The 21,561-nt window shown below is 42.8% G+C and overlaps 1 long non-coding RNA gene across 1 annotated transcript; it reads left to right on the top strand.

Annotated features, from left to right (window-relative positions):
• Window positions 1-3,929: 3,929 nt before the first annotated feature.
• On the top strand, window positions 3,930-20,591 carry LOC106583977 (uncharacterized). Its single transcript, XR_001323662.3, has 3 exons — window positions 3,930-11,248; window positions 11,609-13,181; window positions 18,600-20,591. It is a non-coding gene; the product is annotated as an uncharacterized LOC106583977 (long non-coding RNA).
• Window positions 20,592-21,561: the final 970 nt, after the last annotated feature.

The raw sequence follows: 21,561 nt of genomic DNA, 5'->3' as shown, positions 1-21,561 counted from the left end.
AAAACAATATGGGGATGAGGTAGGTAGATTGGGTGGGCTATTTACAGATGGACTATTTTCAGCTGCAGCGATCAGTTAGCTGCTCAGATAGCTGATGTTTAAAGTTAGTGAGGGAAATGTAAGTCTCCAGCTTCAGCGATTTTTGCAATTCGTTCCAGTCACTGGCAGCAGAGAACTGGAAGGAAAGGCGACCAAAGGAGGTGTTGGCTTTGGGGATGACCAGTGAGATATACCTGCTGGAGCGCGTGCTACGGGTGGTTGTTGTTATTGTGACCAGTGAGCTGAGATAAGGCGGAGCTTTACCTAGCATAGACTTATAGATAACCTGGAGCCAGTGGGTCTGGCGACGAATATGTAGCGAGGGCAAGCCAACTAGAGCATACAGGTCGCAGTGGTGGGTGGTATAAGGCGCTTTGGTAACAAAACGGATGGCACTGTGATAGACTGGATCCAATTTTCTGAGTAGAGCATTGGAAGCTATTTTGTAGATGACATCGCCGAAGTCGAGGATCGGTAGGATAGTCAGTTTTACTAGGGTAAGTTTGGCGGTGTGAGTGAAGGAGGCTTTGTTGCGAAATAGAAAGCCGATTCTAGATTTGATTTTGGATTGGAGATGTTTGATAAGAGTCTGGAAGGAGAGTTTACAGTCTAGCGAGACACCTAGGTATTTGTAGTTGTCTACGTATTCTAGGTCAGAACCGAATACAGTGATTGAGAGTCGAAAGCCTTGGCCAGGTCGATGAAGACGGCTGCACAGTACTGTCTTTTATCGATGGTGGTTATGATATCGTTTAGGACCTTGAGCGTGGCTGAGGTGCACCCATAACCAGCTTGGAAACCGGATTGCACACCAGAGAAGATACGGTGGGATTCAAAATGGTCAGTGATCTGTTTATTAACTTGGCTTTCAAAGACTTTAGAAAGGCAGGGCAGGATGGATATACTGTAGGTCTGTAACAGTTTGGGTCTTGAAGTTCTCCTTTCTTTGAAAAGGGGGATGACTGCGGCAGCTTTCCAATCTTTAGGGATCTCGGACGAAACGAAAGAGAGGTTGAACAGACTGGTAATAGGGGTTGCAACAATGACGGCGCATAATTTTAGAAAGAGAGGGTCCAGATTGTCTAGCCCAGCTGATTTGTACAGGTCCAGGTTTTGCAGCTCTTTCAGAACATCTGCGATCTGGATTTGGTTGAAGGAGAAGCTGGGGAGGATCGGGCAAGTAGCTGCGAGGGGTGCGGAGCTGTTGGCCGGGGTTGGGGTAGCCAGGAGGAAAGCATGGCCAGCCGTAGAGAAATGCTTATTGAAATTTTCGATTATCATGGATTTACCGGTGGTGACCGTGTCGCCTAGCCTCAGTGCAGTGAGCAGCTGGGAGGAGGTGCTCTTGTTCTCCATGGACTTTAGTGTCCCAAAACATTTTGGAGTTAGAGCTACAGGATGCAAATTTCTGTTTGAAAAAGCTAGCCTTTGCTTTCCTGACTGACTGTGTATTGGTTCCTGACGTCCCTGAACAGTTGCATATCGCGGGGACCATTCGATGCTAATGCAATCCGCCACAGAATGTTTTTGTGCTGGTCAAGGGCAGTCAGGTCTGGAGTGAAACAAGGGCTATATCTGTTCTTAGTTCTACATTTTTTGAATGGGGCATGCTTATTTAGATGGTGAGGAAAGCACTTTTAAAGAATGACCAGGCGTCCTAGACTGACGGGATGAGGTCAATATCCTTCCAGGATACCTCGGCCAGGTCGATGAGAAAGGCCTGCTTGCAGAAGTGTTGTAGGGAGCGTTTGACAGTGATGAAGGGTGGTCATTTGACCGCGGACCCATAGCAGATGCAGGCAATGAGGCAGTGATCGCTGAGATCTTGATTGAAAACAGCAGATGTGTATTTGGAGGGCAAGTTGGTCAGGATAATATCTATGAGGGTGCCCATGTTTACGGATTTAGGGTTGTACCTCGTGGTTTCCTTGATCATTTGTGTGAGATTGAGGGCATGTAGCTTAGATTGTAGGACTGCTGGGGTGTTAAGCCTATCCCAGTTTAGGTCACCTAACAGAACGAACTCTGAAGATAGATAGGGGGCAATCAATTCACATATGGTGTCCAGGGCACAGCTGGGAGCTGAGGGGGGTCTATAACAGGCGGCAACAGATAGACTTATTTCTGGAGAGATACATTTTTTTAATTAGAAGCTCCAACTGTTTGGGCATAGACCTGGAAAGTATGACAGAACTTTGCAAGCTATCTCTGCAGTAGATTGCAACTCCTCCCCCTTTGGCAGTTCTATATTGAAGGAAAATGTTGTAGTTGGGTATGCAAATCACAGAATTTTTGGTGGCCTTCCTAAACCAGGATTCAGACACGGCAAGGACATTAGGGTTGGTGGAGTGTGCTAAAGCAGTGAGTAAAACAAACTTAGGAAGGAGGCTTCTGATGTTAACATGCATGAAACCAAGGCTTTTTCGATTACAGAAGTCAACAAATGAGAGTGCCTGGGGACACGTAGGGCCAGGGTTAGCCTCCACATCACCCGAGGAACAGAGGAGGAGTAGGATGAGGGTACGGCTAAAGGCTAGCAAAACTGGTCATCTAGTGCGTTGGGGACAGAGAATAAAAGGAGCAGATATCTGGGCGTGGTAGAATAGATTCAGGGCATACTGTGCAGACAGGGGTATGGTGGGGTGCGGGTACAGTGGAGGTAAGCCCAGTCATTGAGTGATGATAAGAGAGGTTGCATCTCTGGACATGCTGGTTATACTGGGTGATGTCAACTCATGTGTGGGAGGTGGGACAAAGGAGGTATCTAAGGCATGTACAGTGGGACTAGGGGCTCCGCAGTAAACTAAAACAATGATAATTATCCTAAACAACAGTATACAAGCATATTGACATTTGAGAGAGACATACAGCGAGGCATAAAGCAATTACAGGTGTTGATTGGGAGAGCTAGCTAAGTCAACAACGGGTAAGACAACAACAGCTAATCAGCTAAGTCAACAACAACAGGTAAAATGGCGATGAATGGGGAGAGAGGGTCGGTTAACTACACACAGGGCCTGAGTTCGGGGCTAGGGCCGACAGATAAACAAAGGTAAACAAAGTGGAGTACCGTGATAAATGAACAGTCCAGCAGGCATCAACTATGTAGCCAAGTGATCATAGGGTCCAGTGTACAGCAATAGATGAAACAGGGAAGCCGCTAGGTAGTCTTTACTACGCTTGCACGTGGGAGACACAGTGTTTAAAGTTAGCAGTCCGGGGGTAAGTAGAAGCGTCTGCTCCGTCATCTGGCAAAGGCCGGTTGAAGGCACAGCTGATGGAATTATGTCTGCAGACCAGTCGTGGTGGTACAGCGGCGTGCCGTGTCGACGAAGATGGCAAAAGAGGTATTGTAGTTGTGGTAATTTGATTTGCTACCCGGGAGATGCGCCTGGCTCAGGGCTAGCTTCGGGGCTGGGTCACTCAGTGGCAGCTAGCTAGCTGTGATGATCAATGGTCCAGGGTTTACGGCAGGAATCTGGCGTTGTAGTGGAGAAAAACAGTCCGAGGCTGGCAGGTATTATCCAGGCAAAAAAAACGTCTGGTGCCTGAGCAGAGGGTAAAGGCCACTAGCAGTGACTAACAACGACTAAATAGCTAGTAACTTAGCTAATTAGCTGGCTACCTTCTGATGAAAGTTTTGGCTATAGGGTCTAAATAAATAGCAGATCCATGTCACATTGAGTGAGGCGGGTTACCAGAAGGTATATTTAATTTAAAAATGGAAAAAGAGATTGAAAAATAAATAGGAATATATACAAAAATTACAAAAAGTTAATGAGAGGACAACAAACCACGTCTGCACTGCAACGCCACTACATAGTCCTACACAAACAATATGGAGTTGATAGTGACAACCATCCCCACATTCCATATGACAACCCCCCCCCCCCCCCCCCCCCCCCATCCTAATTTACCACATGGCTTGATTTAGCAAATCAGAAATATCCCACTGGGCACAGACGTCAGTTCAACGTCTACTGTATCTTTGATTTTCATTTTACATTCAATGTGAAATCAACCAAAAATATCACCCTGTCATTGGATTTAGGTTAAATTAGGTTTAAAAAATATTAAATTCTTTGGTATTCTAATCAGTTTTCCACGTTGATTCAACATCATCACATAACATTTTGGGGTTGAAATGACGTGGAAACAACATTGATTCAACCAGTTTTTGCCCAGTTGGAGGTTTGGAATGTAGCTCTCCCTTTCCTCTTTTCAACAAACATAATGTTACCTGTATGCTCCCAAAATTCTAATATTGTGATAAAAAAAGAAATCGGACAACTGAGCAATTTAAAATTCTAATATTTTCCTAAACATTTCTATCTTAAATTGCTCAGTTGTCAGATTTTTTTGTTTATCACAAACAGAAAAGTATTTAGGTTGTTTACCTGTATTATTCATACCTATTCACACATTACTACCTTAAGGGGCCAAGACAAAATGGTAGATTTATTTTAATTACAAATCAAATGTTAATGGCTGTTGGCCTATGGCATTCTAGTGTTTACATACACTGGTCCGCTCCAGTTTGCTGCTGAGCTTGCTCCAAGCTTCAACTATTAGTGATGGCGTCAGCGAGATGACTCCATTTTGTGACAAGCCCATATAGTGACTCCCTATAGACTGAGCTCTACCATGGAGTGTGCGGCACCATTTTGTGATGTCATTTAGAGCTTTGTCGTTCTCTTGTTCAGTAATTCCTCAGCGTCTTATTCGAGGCATTCAAAGTGTATTATCCGAAGAAGTGTTTGATTCCGCAGAGAATCTGGTTATCTCCCAGTTGTGTGAAATCAGAATGAAATGTAGCAGGATTACTGTTGAATTACGCTGACCGAATTATACCTCAGGACTTGCTCTGACACATGGATCACGTCAGGAGTAAATGTAATAATACCTTTCAGGAGGGTGTGCGGTGGTGGAGGTGTCAGGAGTTGATTAACTGTTTGTAAACACTTACTGTGTTTGCTTAAATACATCATCATAATCCTGTGCAAATTTACATATAAACTGTATGCCAAAGAAAGGTTATAGAGAATACATATTACTATTGTGTCATACATTTAGTAAAAACCCTATCACATCCCAGTCATTTAGCATTTAAAACTGTACAGTATACAATGTAGTATTGGTGTGATGCCAGAGTGATAAAGTTTTGTGGCTGGGGTAAGTGACAAGTCTTCCTTTCAGCACCATGTGAGGCATCCAATACATGATTCATGGGCAAAGTTATTTAGTACCGCAAGAGAATCAGACACAGAAATCATTCCATTCCCTCTCAGCAGCACAGAGCCCACTCTCAAGTAATGAAGACTTATTACAGGGGTTACTCGACCACATGAAAGGCCTCCCTCTCTCTCTCACCCAGGAATTAACCCTTTAGAACCTATGGCGACCATCAGCGGCCTTCCTTTAAATTACTATAGTGGCCACGAACGGCCTTGCTTTTCTAACAATAATATCTGTGTCAATATCTCAAAATTAAACTTGCTAACAACCTGTTGTCGTATTCACATTGCTGATGTCATCAACCAGAAACACAGTACACTGTCATTTCGCTTTTAAAAGTAAAAATCACTTAATAAAATAAAAAATCACTTACTAAAAATGACAGCTCCGAAGTGGCCACAACTTTTCACTGTGAAAGAGGCTGTATCTATGTTGGTTTATGATAGGGATTCGGACACGTCCTTGCACTCTGAAAGCGATGATGTTGAGGTGAGTGAAATAAGGAAACAGCAGATATATGTTTGGTGGTGTTGTTTGATGCTGTGAAACTTGGGGAATAGCAAATCCATCAGCGTTGGAACAGGAGCTTGAATGATTGTTCTCTGTCTCATGGAAATAGTTGCAGTGTTTAGCTGTAAATAGTCAAATTAAAATCAAATACATTTTTATTGGTCACATATACATATTCAGCAGATGTTATTACGGGTGTAGGGAAATGCTAGTCAGCTAACTAGTTGGTTGTTTTATCTTGTTTCTACCAATGTAATTCATATGGAAACGGACCAAGCTTGCTATAGCAGCTAGCTAGATATAGCTAGCTAGTCTCCCAGGCAAGAAAAGTTGTGTGTGGCAGTAAATTTGGGGTGCACTTGCAAAGCGTCAATCTCAGATGTCACTTTCACTAGCTAGCCATACAGACAACCAGCTAACTACCTACCAAAATGGAGATTAGAGTAATTAGTATTTACGTATCTGTTGGGCTTAGGTCATGGTGTGTCATGTTTGCTAGGAAGCTACATATATTCATAGGCTATACATTGCCTAATGTTCCTATAGTCTGGCACAATGGACGCATCATAATACTCATAAAACCTATGGGTAAAACCCGGGAATGGTTCCAACCGTTTTTTCACCATTAATTTTTGTGTCTGGGTTTTTACGACTACTTCATATAAGGTCTGTGTTTTATGTAGGCTTACCCTGGAGTAACGTTTTGATAACCACAAAATTCTTTCTCGGACAAGGTGAGTTTTATCAATACATTCGCATCAATTTACAAAAAATAAATTGAAATGCTAATTAGCAACAGAGAAGACATCAGCAAGACTACAAATTCCTGCAGGAAGTTCTCTAGCAGATACTGTCAGCTAACGTTCACCGGCGCAATCGGAGACCTTCTGTGTCCAATCCATGAACTTCTTGCATCCCCTTTCTCTGTCTTAGCTAGTTAGAAGAGCAATAGACCACAAAATCCTTTTGTTTTACTTAGAATAGATAATTGTTTGTACAGTATGTCGACTTTGGTGTCTATTTCAGACCTTTGGCATTTTTCAAGGATAAGCATAAGAACATCTGAGCTATCTTTGTTGCAGGTGCAAGGTAACAGTTGAATAAGATGAGAAAAAAAACAAGAAACCCATACACTGCTCTTTATTAAGCTTTACGTATTAGCCTCAAGGCCTTCATCAGAGTTTTTGTGAGTATTTATAATTTGCACCCACATTGCTCCACCCACATCCGTTCAATGCATCGAATGGGGTTGGAGTCAAGGGAAAATAAGCAAGTGATACCAAATATAACAATGTGCATTTCATAAGTGTTCTAATAAAGTGTCTACATAAAACAGACAGCTGTGTGTTATGTGTTATGCTGTTCGTTGGTTTTGTTGTATTTACCAGTACCCAGTGTTCGTGGGGTCCGACATGCCAATCAACCTGCTATCTGCCAACCACGGGAATGCCTGGAATGCATCCTGGTGGTTGGTGGAGTGGCGGGGGCATCGCAAGTTTAAGGCCATGTTTAGCCATTGTTCTCTCTCTTACGTCTGGTCTTCACAAGAGATGGTCACGGTTGTTTTCTACGGGTATCCTTCATTTATTTGGCAAGGGCTACGGCCAAACAGTAGTGTGGAGTTGAGTTAATAAACCGTGAATTCGTAAACTCAAACCTCTGTCTGGACTATTGTTCCTTTATGATCTAGTCAGGTCAACACGGTATTAACTTCTTGGGGCTATGTGGGACGCTAGCGTGCCACCCGTGGTGCACCCTATCAACAGCAGGTGCATTTCAAGAGCGGCAAATTTGAAACCAAATAAATGTCAAAATTCAAATTTTTCAAACATACAACTATCTTACACCCTTTGAAAGATAAACATCTCCTTAATCTAACCACGTTGTCCGATTTCAAAAAGGTTTTACGGCGAAAGCATAAAGTTAGATTATGTTAGGAGAGTACATTGACAATAGCTGTGTGTAATGTTTTGTCAATTCAAAGACAGGCGTCACCAAAACCATAAAACCAGCTAAAATGATGCACTAACCTTTTACAATCTCCATCAGATGACACTCCTAGGACATTATGTTAGACAATGCATGCATTTTTAGTTCTATCAAGTTCATATTTATATCCAAAAACAGCGTTTTACTATGGCATTGATGTTGAGGAAATCGTTTCCCTCCAATAACCGGCAGTCAAGTCAGCACCACAAATTAAATAATTAAAATTAGAAAACATTGGTAAAATATTATACTGTCATTTAAAGAATTATAGATTTACATCTCTTGAACGCAATCAACTTGCCAGATTTAAAAATAACCTTACTGGGAAATCGCACTTTGCAATAATCTGAGCACTGCGCCCAGAAAAATATGCTTTGCTATACAGACAAACGGCCATGTTGGAGAGATCAAAAATCGAAAATACTATGTAAATAATACATTACCTTTGATTCTCTTCATCAGATGTCAATTCCAGGAATCCCAGGTCCATAACGAATGTAGTTTTGTTCAAAAAAGCTCATCATTTATATCCAAAAAGCTCCGTGTTGTTAGCACATGATCTAAGCCAGCCGGACTTCTCGTCATGAACGAGGGGAAAAAATATATTTACGTTCGTTCAAACATGTCAAACGTTGTATAGCATAAATCATTAGTGCCTTTTTTAACCAGAACATGAATAATATTCAAGGTGGACGAATGCATTCTCTTTTATAACGTATTGGAACGAGGGTACCCAACATGACCTCGCGCGCCAGAGTCTAATCGGCCATCACCGTTCCATGGCTCTTGTTCGGTCAGATCTCACAGTAAAAGACTCAAAACACTTTGTAAAGGCTGGTGACATCTAGTGGAAACAATAGGAAGTGCCAAAACAGTAATCAACCCCTCTGTGTTTCAATGGCATAGGCTTAAAGGTAATTCAACACATCAGGTATCCACTTCCTGTCAGAAAATGTCTCAGGGTTTTGCCTGCCAAATGAGTTCTGTTATACACAGACACCATTCAAACAGTTTTAGAAACTTTAGGGTGTTTTCTATCCATATATAATAAGTATATGCATATTCTAGTTACTGGGTAGGATTAGTAACCAGATTAAATCGGGTACGTTTTTTTATCCAGCCGTGAAAATACTGCCCCCTAGCCCCAACAGGTTAAACATGTCTGTAAAATCACAATGTGAACATCGACCTATCAAGTAATTTTTCATAAATCATTGGGTACAATGCAAGAACAAATGTGAGAGTAATCTGAAGTGGTTGCATTAATTCATGTTCACATTTACAACATAACATGCATGAGCATTTCATCACTAAGACTTTTTGGGAATAATGTCTGAAGGGTGAAAATCCCAAAACATTCTCTTTTGTGCAGAGTATTATTTATACCACCTCCCCTGTATTATATCTTGACTTTCTCTATGCCACAACATCTAAAAAGTAGAAATGTCATGTTTTTGGTCATTTAAAATGTACTGACTGGATAATCCCTGTCGTTTCTCCTGATTTAACTTTTATGTTCACTAATTCTCTGTTTGAGAGAACGAGAGGTTTTACCTACATAACACAGCCCACATGGACATTTAATCATGTAGGTAACATGGGTGGTGGAGCACGTAATAATGTAATTTATATGGAACTGTTTTCCTGTATGTGGGTGGCAGAAATATTCACACTTCATCATATTGTTGCACTGTGCGCAACCTCTGCATTTATAGCTACCATTCGGAAGAGCGTGTAAAAGAGCCAGGATCATTTGCTTTAGTGGCTGGCAGTTGGCATGGACCAATTTGTCACGTAAATTGCGACCTTTCCTATATACAATAAGTGGTGGGTTCTTAAATTCAGCTGGCAAAGCTGGGTCCAATGATAAAACACGCCAATGGGTTTTGCTCATGATAGCTTGAACTGACAATGACTTGGTGATAAAAACCTAAAAGATAGCATTCCATAGACAAGATGTGGTGTGTGTGACCCGAGATAGAGTCAGGAAGAGTTTTTAGAACAATGCCTCATTGTCTCATCTTCCTGGCATTGGGAAACTAAGCCGAGTTGGAAGTAAAACAACGTCCCGTGCAGATAACCTGGAGATGGACCAAGGTGGTTTGTGGGAAGGGTATAAATGACTGACTAAGCATTTTTTAGGGCCTATATAGAGTGTGGGGTCGACACTTTCATTGTTGCAATAATGAATCAATGTTAAATAAAAATTATTGTTTGAATAATTGTCCAAGTCTCTCTCAGTACTGGAACTTCCACAACAGTTTTGGCGACGAGTGTCCGTGTATATGTGATGAGAAAAGGAGTCAATCGCAGGACACCAAACTGAGTAAAAATTAAGTAATTTACTCAACATAAAAATTCAGTATACAAAATCCATGCAGGGAAAACAAGAACTACAAAACCAACGAACAATACCAACAGTAAAACAATAACGCACAAAACATCATGATGACCAGAGGGTTAAAATAGGGCAGTAATCATAACCAAATGGGAACCAGGTGTGAACAATCAAGACATAACCAATCGACAAAGAAACATGGATCGGTGGCAGCTAGAAAGCCGGTGACGATGACCGCCGAACGCTGCCCGAACAAGGAGAGGCACCAACATCGGCGGAAGTCGTGACAACGAGGAGGATCTCTGCAACTTCACCTGTTGACCGCTCCTGAAGATCTGGGTAAACTGTGCACAGGGGATCCAAAATTGGGAGCTCGGGGAAACCACACTCCAAAGGAGAAGCTGGACCCTCCTCAGATCTGCAGGAAGCGGGCACGGATGGATACCAGATCTCGAACATAGTGCTGAGAGAGGTGAGCTTGGACAATCTATCAATAAGTGATACAAAAAAATATATAAATAACAAAAGCCCCTGTCAAGGGTATGCTCAGAGCAAGGTCTTCCTTAAGAGGGCCACAACTGAGGTAACTAGCAGGACTGAGTTGAGTTGATAAGAGTGTTCTTAAGTGAGGTTTCCTTGGGCATGATTGAGAATCAGCCTGTTGCGGGCAACCAAAAGTCCAGATCCGTGGTACTGGGTTGATCACAGTAGGACTGGTGATGTTAATGTGTAGAGCGAGAGACTAGAGCGCAGGTGACGCCTTACAAGGGCACCTGGCATGGTGAATTTCAAATGATATGTATGTAGTTGATTAAATGTTTTGTTGATGAAGTAAACAAGTATGCCCTGGGTCAGTATTGTTAGTTGTTATTGTTATTCCTGGTTAGATAATAACCCGTTTTGGGACCACAAGTTAGGCAATATTTTGATAATGGTATGGTTTTCCCTGCTCATATAGAGAGGGTTTACAATCTAAAAACAGCGCTAACGATTTAATAAAAAAATGTTTTTGACTGTCTCATTCCCTATGTTTGTGTTTTCTGTGAGTGTGTGAGTGAAGGAGCCGGAACCATGGGAGCACACGGTAGCGAAGGACACGGAATTCCAGATCCCCCAAAGGATGCCCTGAAGGTTAAGGTAGATAAATGGGGAAATAATATTCTGGACCAGGTGCAATTGTGGCATAGGGAAGGAGGCTTTCTTTTGACAGGGACAGTGAGTGTGAGGATGTTAGATGAAGTCAGGGAAAGACTGACAGAGTACGAAGGGACCAAAAAAGGTAAAAAGGATAAGATAGATTGGATTAAGTTCAGAAAATGGGAAAGAGGCAGAAAGGCGTACAGAGACAGGACCCATTTCGAGGAAAGCCCCAACAGAATATGGTAGTACAGACAGAGGAAGAAGGGAAAACAGACAAAGATGAGACCGTGAGAAAGAAGAGGAAGACGATGAGTGATTACCCCCCTCCCTATTTTTCTCCTTCTAATTTCTACCCAGTGCTGCCTGTGGCTGTCGACCTTCTTTCCCCCGCCTCTGCCTGATGCCCTAGCTCTGCACTCCACTACGCCTCTTCACCCAACTCTGTTCCTCCCCTCTCGTATGAATCTCCCCTAGCAGCAGCGGTGGACCAACTGCTCTCTGAACTGGCCATGCATCAACTCCAAAACCAACCAGAAAAGGGTGCTGCTGGAGGAGCCAGAGCAGAATGTAGGAAGAGCAACAACCTCTTCTCACAATAACCACCTCTAGCCAGCCCGTTGGAGGATGATGACGACAACAGTGATACATCCTCTCAGAACGGAGCATCAGCTCCCTACTCTCTTCCCCTCCGCTTAAGAGCCATCTGCAAAGGAAGATAGACCCGCCGACACCCTCACCATATGATCTAGCACCAGATATGTATCAACAGTACCCTCTGATTGCATGTCCAAACCCTCAGCCATGACCAGCTGCAGGCCACACTGATTTGGCTGCCTGGCAACCAATCATATACCCAGAGGTCATGGAGACATGATGAAATTAAAGACATTGTTGAGGATTTGCCTGACCCCAGCAAAGATGCGGTAAAGTTTGCAGCAGAAATGAGGGTTCTGTCAGGACAGCACCAGCCATCTGCAGCTGAGATAGCCCATATCTGTAAGAAGAAACTAGGGCTTAGGTGGGCTGATGTAGAAGGGGACTTTGATTATAATCAGCTCTGGGATGGGAATGGAACTGTATCCCGTCAAGACTGACTGGACATCCATCAGAGAATGCACCATCAAGAAAGATGAGAGCCTGGAAGCGTATTGAAGGAGACTGGAAACCTGTTTCAGGCTGCAAAGCGGCATCAGACCAAATTACCTGGCATATGGAAATCTGTTGTAGGACGCCCTGATGAGGGGCCTGACACCAGACTTGGAGAAAGCGGTGAGAACCACCTGTATCAGTTGGGAAACTGAACCCCTGTCCACTGTGGTACAACATTGCAAACATGCTGAGCGACAACAATGTGCTCAGAAGGAAGAAAATACAAAAGAAGAAAGAGTGAAGACTGAAATTGCATTCTACCAAGACCAGGTGCCTGCTGGAGTGGGAGGTGGTGGAGGTGGAAGAAAACCCAAACTTGGAAGTTGCTTCACCTATGGCAAGCCAGGCCATTTCGGTGCACAATGCAATCAAGCCCAGCAGCTGATGGGAAGAGGCAGGGGCAGACCAAGAGGCAGAGGAGCCCCAAGGGGGGCCCCTCGAGGAGGAGGTCCACCAGGAGGACAAGGATTGTGGTATCCCCCTGCTCAACAGCCATGGCAGCCGCCACCCAACCAATGGCCAGGGCCACCCCCACATGGGGGCCCTCCGCCACCGTGGGGACCACAAGGGAGCCCTCAAGGCAGAGGCCAATCTGGGCAAGGGCAGATGGGCCCGCCTGCACAGACGACCCTGTACAATCCAGGACAAGAAAAGGAGGAAGAATATTGACATGGAGAGACAGACACAGATGAGGTAGAATCGTCAGGGCAACCAGTGCATTTGTTTTTAAAGAGCCATACCCTTCCTCGAATTGAGCCAACAGTAGAGGCTTGCGTCAATGGTGAGTCAATAATGGGGCGGCAATGTCTGTGATTAACTGTGAGGCTATGATGAAACCTCTCATGTCTAGTGAAACAGTCAAGACTGTTGGGGCCTCCGGCCTCCCTATCAGGGAACACGTAACCATGCCCCTGCATGTCTCTTTTTGTGAGGAGAAATATCAGCATCAATTACTCTACTCTGACGACTGCCCAGTCAACCTGATGGGAAGGGACCTCCTATGTAAATTGGGTATTAATATAACCTGTGGCCCAACTGGCCTCACTGATTCTGGTGTCTGAATTTTGTGACTGGTATTATGCATGGAACATTAATAATGAGGTGCCCAATATTGCTCGTGTTTTCTCAATGGCCAAAACCTATTCGGGCCACGAGGGTAGTTTCATTTCTGAAGCAGGCTTACATTGTACCTCCCATTACTCACAATTGACAAGAGACCTGAGATATGAGAACAAATGGCTGTTAGAAAGTGTAGCGCCAAAAATCAGTACAGTGTGAGGGTCTGTACTGTAGCAGCGACTTCTGTGCCGTAGGAGTTAATTTAATCCCTGCACCGAAGGTGCTCTACATGTTTGAAGATAGCGCAACACGTGTCCCTAGCAAAATCACACAGAGTTGAGTGGGTGGATACTAGGTTTTGGATGAAGGGGCTGGTAAATGATATGGATTGGAAAATGCATCCAGATGGGTAAACTTATTACCCGAGTGTTGCCCATTGTTACTCGGAAACACCAGTTGATAGGGGTGTGCATGGACTGGACCAACCCTCATTTGTCACCAACATCATGCTTTTGAGTGAGGACTCACTCCTCTTAAAACCTGTTAGGGACAGAGGTTCCGCTAGCGGAACGCCTCACCAATATCCAATGGTATAGCGTGGGGCGAAATACAAATACCTCAAAAATGCTGTAACTTCAATTTCTCAAACATATGACTATTTTACACCATTTTAAAGACAAGACTCTCCTTTATCTAACCACATTGTCCGATTTCAAAAAGGCTTTACAGCGAAAGCAAAACATTAGATTATGTCAGAGTACCCTCCCAAAAATATTAACACAGCAAGTATATATGTCACAAAAACCAAAACCACCGCTAAATGCAGCACTAACCTTTGATCTTCATCAGATGACACTCCTGGGACATTATGTTATACAATACATGCATGTTTTGTTCAATCAAGTTCATATTTATCTCAAAAACCAGCTTTTTACATTAGCATGTGATGTTCAGAACTAGCATGAATTTACTAAATTACTCACGATAAACGTTGACAATAAACATAACAATTATTTTAAGAATTATAGATACAGAACTCCTTTATGCAATCGCGGTATCAGATTTAAAATAGCTTTTCGGCGAAAGCACATTTTGCAATATTCTGAGTACATAGCCCGGTCATCATGGCTAGCTAATTTGACGCCCTCACCAAACTCAGATTTACTATAAGAAAATTGGATTACCTTTGCTGTTCTTCGTCAGAATGTACTCCCAGGACTTCTACTTCAACAACAAATGTTGTTTTGGTTCCAAATAATCCATAGTTATATCCAAATACCGCCGTTTTGTTAGTGCGTTCAGGACAGTATCTGAAGGGTGACGCGCGAGTGCATTTCGTGACAATTTTTTTTCTAAATATTCCATTACCATACTTCGAAGCATGTGAAACGCTGTTTAACCTCTATGGGCTAGGTGGGACGCTACCGTCCCACTCGTGGTGCACTCCATCAACAGCAGGTGCATTTCAAGAGCGGCAAATTTGAATCCAAATAAATGTCAAAATTCAAATTTTTCAAACATACAACTATTTTACACCCTTTGAAAGATAAACATCTCCTTAATCTAACCACGTTTTACGATTTCAAAAAGGTTTTACGGCGAAAGCATAAATTTAGAGTATGTTAGGACAGTACATTTACAAGAGTTGTGTGTAATGTTTTGTCAATTCAAAGACAGGGTCACCAAAACCATAAAACCAGCTAAAATGATGCACTAACCTTTTACAATCTCCATCAGATGACACTCCTAGGACATTATGTTAGACAATGCATGCATTTTTAGTTCTATCAAGTTCATATTTATATCCAAAAACAGCGTTTTACTATGGCATTGATGTTGAGGAAATCGTTTCCCTCCAATAACCGGCAGTCAAGTCAACACCACAAATTAAATAATTAAAATTAGAAAACATTGGTAAAATATTATATTGTCATTTAAAGAATTATAGACTTACATCTCTTGAACCCAATCAACTTGCCAGATTTAAAAATAACCTTACTGGGAAATCACACTTTGCAATAATCTGAGCACTGCGCCCAGAAAAATACGCGTTGCGATACAGACTAGACGTCATGTTGGGGAGATCTAAAATCGAAAATACTATGTAAATAATCCATTACCTTTGATTCTCTTCATCAGATGTCACTTCCAGGTATCACAGGTCCATAACGAATGTAGTTTTGTTCAAAAAAGCTCATCATTTATGTCCAAAAATCTCCGTCTTGTTAGCACATGATCTAAGCCAGCCGGACTTCTCGTCATGAACGAGGGGAAAAAATATATTTACGTTCGTTCAAACATGTCAAACGTTGTATAGCATAAATCATTAGGGCCTTTTTTAACCAGAACATGAATAATATTCAAGGTGGACGAATGCATACTCTTTTATAACGTATTGGAACGAGGGTACCCAACATGAACTCGCGCGCCAGGTGTCTAATGGGCCATCATCGTTCCATGGCTCTTGTTCGGTCAGATCTCCCTCCAGAAGACTCAAAACACTTTGTAAAGGCTGGTGACATCTAGTGGAAGCAATAGGAAGTGCCAAAATATTCCTCAGCCCCTGTGTTTTTCAATGGGATAGGTTTAAAGGTAATACAACACATCAGGTATCCACTTCCTGTCAGAAAATGTCTCAGGGTTTTGCCTGCCAAATGAGTTCTGTTATACTCACAGACACCATTCAAACAGTTTTAGAAAATTTAGGGTGTTTTCTATCCATATGTAATAAGTATATGCATATTCTAGTTACTGGGTAGGAGTGGTAACCAGATTAAATCGGGTATGTTTTTTTATCCAGCCGTGTCAATACTGCCCCCTAGCCCTAACAGGTTAAAATCGATTTTTATGCTATTTTTCTCGTAAAATAGCGATAATATTCCAACCGGGCGACGTTGTATTCATTCAAACACTGAAAGAAAAACATGGAGTCATCTCGTGCATGCGCATCTCCATTGTCATTGTTCCCTGCCTGACCACTCACAAAAACTCCTGCTGTTTTTCGTGCAGAGACGTCATTCCACTTTCTGGCACCTTCTGAGAGCCAATGGAAGCCTTAGAAAATGTCACGTTACAGCAGAGATGCTGTATTTTTGATAGAGGCCACAGAAGGAGAACAAATTGTCAGACAGGGCTCTTCCTGTATGGAATTCTTCTCAGGTTTTGGCCTGCCATATGAGTTCTGTTATACTCACAGACACCATTCAAACAGTTTTAGAAACGTTATAGTGTTTTCTATCCAAATCTACTAATTATATGCATATTCTAGTTTCTGGGCAGGAGTAGTAAACAGATTAAATCGTGTACGTTTTTTATCCGGCCGTGAAAATACTGCCCCCTATCCCAAACAGGTTAAGAGGGGTCCCTGATTGCATATGTGCAAGGGACAAGTACAGATGTGCTCAAATTTGTTGGTACCCCTCCCCAAAAAACAAAGAATGCACAATTTTCTCTGAAATAACTAGCATCCACCATTTGTTTAATCCACATTTAATAGAAATCAGACTTTGCTTTTGATTTTTTTTATTCAAAATAATATTGTAAATATTAAAACAAATGAAAATGGCATGGACAAAAATGATGGGACCCTAATATTTTGTTGCACAACCTTTAGAGGCAATCACTGCAATCAAACGTTTTCTGTAGCTCTCAATGAGACTTCTGCACCTGTTAACAGGAAGAGTGGGCCAAACTTCCTGAGCAAACTGCTCCAGCTGTCTCAGGTTTGATGGGTGCCTTCTCCAGACTGCAAGTTTCAGCTCTTTCGATAGATGTTCGATAGGATTCAGATCAGGACTCATTGAAGGCTACTTCAGAATAATCCAATGTTCTGTTCTTATCCATTCTTGGGTGCTTTTAGCTGTGTGTTTTGGGTCATTATCCTGTTGGATGACCTGCGACTGAGACAGAGCTTTCTGACACTGGGCAGTACGTTTCGCTCCAGAATGCCTTGGTAGTCTTTCTTTTTTCAGTGTGCCCTGCACAGATTCAAGGTACCCTGTGCCAGGCGCAGCAAAGCAGCCCCAAAACATAACCAAGCCTCCTCCATGTTTCACTGTAGGTATGATGTTATTTTCTTTGAAAGCTTCACTTTTTCGTCTGTGAACATAGAGCTGATGTGACTTGCCAAAAAAGCTCCAGTTTTGACTCATCTGTCCAAAGGACATTCTCCCAGAATGATTGTGGCTTGTCAGTATGCATTTTAGCAAATTCCAGTCTGGCTTTATATGTTTTTCTTTCAAAAGTTTTTCAATATTTTCTAAAGGGTACCAACAAATGTGCCCTAGCCATTTTAAAATATCTTTGTAGAATAAGCAATAATTAATCTCTTTTCACAGCTTCTTTGCTTTATTCTATGACATACCAAAGGCATGCAAGTATACATGATAAAATAGCTTTTAATTTCATCACTTTTCAGGAGGAATGAAGCATTATTTCAATGAGCTGTAAAGGTACCAACACATTTGAGCACGTCTGTATGATTCTGGGAGGATGAAGGGAGCTGAGACACCAGGCACCCCTCCAGAGCACAATATCCACTCAGTAAAGAGGCCATTGCAGGTATTACTCCTGTACATGCTTCATTGCTAGAGAAGGGTGCGTTAGTACTGTGTCCAGAGTCACCTTGTAATACCCCTATCTTGCCTGTAAGAAAAGCCTCAGGTGATTGGCGTTTTGTGTAGGTTTTGAGACCTGTCAATGATGCTGTGTTTGCCCGTGCTCCTGTGATTCCCAATCCAACCACATTGTTATCTGCCGTTCCAGCCACAGCTGGTTTGCATTCACATTCCTCGGTAAGACATTTACGTGGACTGTTGCCCCTATGGGTTTTACCGGTTTCCCCGGGCGGGAGGACTCGTGGAGAGAGCTAATCAGACCCTGAAAATTAAGATGGTTAAACTTATGGCAGAGACTGGTCTCCCCTGGTCTCCCCACTGTGATGCCTTTGGTGCTGATGTACATGAGGGGATGGGCTCATGGAACCACTGGGTTGGCCCCTCATGAGATGACTGGTAGACCTACGAGGATGTTAAATACCCCTTTCCCCCAGAACAAGCGGACTCTGATGGGCGGCGATGACGACATGGTAAGTTACTGTACTGCTCTAAACAATGTTCTAAACAAAGGCTTTTTTTCCCAGGGTGAAAGCAGCTTTGCCTCAGCCCCTGGTGGGAATCCTACATAAGCTTCAACCTGGTGACTGGGTTGTGGTCAAGGACCTGAGGAGGAAGCATTGGACCCAGCAGAAGTGGAATGGCCCATTCCAGGTGTTGCTGATAAACCCCACCACTGTTCGAGTGGCTGAGAGATCGACATGAGTACACTCCAGCCACTGCAGGAAGGTCCCATATGATCCAGTTTCAGATGTCCCGGAGGATGGGTTTCCGCCAGCCATGACCTAGTTGGCCGTGGGAGAATCAGGATGAAGTCAGAGGAATCCTGGTTGTTGCATTCTTTGCCAGCCTCTTCATCTCAATGACTGTTTGAACCCTGCAGAGAGGGGAATAGGCGAAAGGGGAGGATGGCCCAAATATCACTGCAGTCCCAAGCTGGGACTTAATAACAGCCACTCCAGCTCAAGCCAATGGCAGGCTCAGGACATGAGTCCAGTAAACAATAGCCACACTGAGACCAGAAGAAGCAGGAGCTCGATGCATCCACTGGATGAGCATCACAGCCAGAATCATGAGGAAAACACTTGGTGGTCACTGCTTAATTATACAGTAAAAACTGAACTAATGGTAGAAAACACCTCCTGTCATGTATGTAGTCTTTTTCCACGCTCAGCGATCTCAACATTCTTACAGTATTCAGTAGAGGCCAGCATTAACGACACTCTATGTGCACTGGAAGTCATCTTATCAAATTAAACTTCATGGGGTTAACCTTCACAGGGTAGAACTATGAAGGAAAAATGCATTAATGATGATTTGTCATTGTCAAAAGATATGAGGCAGATTTGATTGTAAACGTTGGTGTACTAAAATGATTTTAGAACCTAGACACCGTGACTGGACCTAACTCCAACCCCGCCATTGTCACAACCCAAGTATTATCTCCATACCACGATCTTATGAATCCTATTTGGGAATGTCAACATGTGTTAATTATAGTCTTCCCATTAGGATGTAGCTGGATAAATGGAACATGCAATTCTAACTGGCCTGTTAAACTTAATGTGGGGCACACCACCATTCAAGTAGAAACAGACGAGCGCTGTCCACATCAATATGGCTCAGCCACGTTTAATGATCATTATTGGATCTGTGGTAATAAGGCATATCTTTATTTACCAACAAATTGGACAGGGTGCTGTGTTTTTGGTAAACTAAACATCTCCATTGTTGTAATGCATAAAACAAACTCCTCCATTCCACGCAGATTAAGACGGATTAGGAGGAGCATTTCACAATTGAATGACGTTCCAATTGAGTCACGACGATCCTCAGAACTTGAAGTTTTGGCATGGGTTAATTTCTTGATATGGGGCATCGGAAAATGCCCATGACTTAGAACGATTGGGATATCATTTAGAAACTTTAGTAAATTTAAACCACTTCAGGATTTTCGATAATGAGACCAGAATTACAAGCAGCTCGCCTCACGGCTATACAGAATAGATTAGCACTTGATATGTTACTAGCACAGGAAGGGGGAGTGTGCCAAATGATAGGTGAATATTGCTGTACATTCATACCCCAGGATGAGGGTAACTTCACTATTGTTGTGGAACATCTGGAAGAGCTCACCGGCGATCTCACAAAAGAACACCAACCAGACAACAATTGGAATCCGTTTGGATGGGTTCAATCATTATTTGGTGTTATGGAAACAACAGTTTTCCATTGGCTCATTTATGGCCAATTAATATTTTTTGCTGTGCTATTTCTTATTGTCTATGTTAAAAATCTTTGTTGTAAAGTGCTGGATACTGCCCTCACTATGCCATTGCTTGATGTTCATGCTGACTCTGAGGATGATGAGAATAATGATGATGTATCTATAAATGATCGAATGCCTGATATTCCAGACCTATTTCCCATTCCTGATTACATACAGTGGGGAGAACAAGTATTTGATACACTGCCAATTTTGCAGGTTTTCCTACTTACAAAGCATGTAGAGGTCTGTAATTTTTATCATAGGTACACTTCAACAGTGAGAGACAGAATCTAAAACAAAAATCCAGAAAATCACATTGTATGATTTTTAAGTAATTAATTTGCATTTTATTGCATGACATAAGTATTTGATACATCAGAAAAGCAGAACTTAATATTTGGTACAGAAACCTTTGTTTGCAATTACAGAGATCATACGTTTCCTGTAGTTCTTGACCAGGTTTGCACACACTGCAGCAGGGATTTTGGCCCACTCCTCCATACAGACCTTCTCCAGATCCTTCAGGTTTTGGGGCTGTCGCTGGGCAATACGGACTTTCAGCTCCCTCCAAAGATTTTCCATTGGGTTCAGGTCTGGAGACTGGCTAGGCCACTCCAGGACCTTGAGATGCTTCTTACGGAGCCACTCCTGGCTGTGTGTTTCGGGTCGTTGTCATGCTGGAAGACCCAGCCACGACCCATCTTCAATGCTCTTACTGAGGGAAGGAGGTTGTTGGCCAAGATCTTGCGATACATGGCCCCATCCATCCTCCCCTCAATACGGTGCAGTCGTCCTGTCCCCTTTGCAGAAAAGCATCCCCAAAGAATGATGTTTCCACCTCCATGCTTCACGGATGGGATGGTGTTCTTGGGGTTGTACTCATCCTTCTTCTTCCTCCAAACACGGCGAGTGGAGTTTAGACCAAAAACCTATTTTTTTGTCTCATCAGACCACATGACTTTCTCCCATTCCTCCTTTGGATCATCCAGATGGTCATTGGCAAACTTCAGACGGGCCTGGACATGCGCTGGCTTGAGCAGGGGGACCTTGCGTGCGCTGCAGGATTTTAATCCGTGATGGCGTAGTGTGTTACTAATGGTTTTCTTTGAGACTGTGGTCCCAGCTCTCTTCAGGTCATTGAACAGGTCCTGCCGTGTAGTTCTGGGCTGATCCCTCACCTTCCTCATGATCATTGATGCCCCCCGAGGTGAGATCTTGCA

This window comes from Salmo salar, chromosome 23, assembly GCF_965601325.2.
Source record: "Salmo salar chromosome 23, fSalSal1, whole genome shotgun sequence".
NCBI lineage: Eukaryota > Metazoa > Chordata > Actinopteri > Salmoniformes > Salmonidae > Salmo > Salmo salar.
The sequence above is the reverse complement of the archived record's forward strand: the minus strand, read 5'-3'. Positions and strand labels throughout refer to the sequence as shown.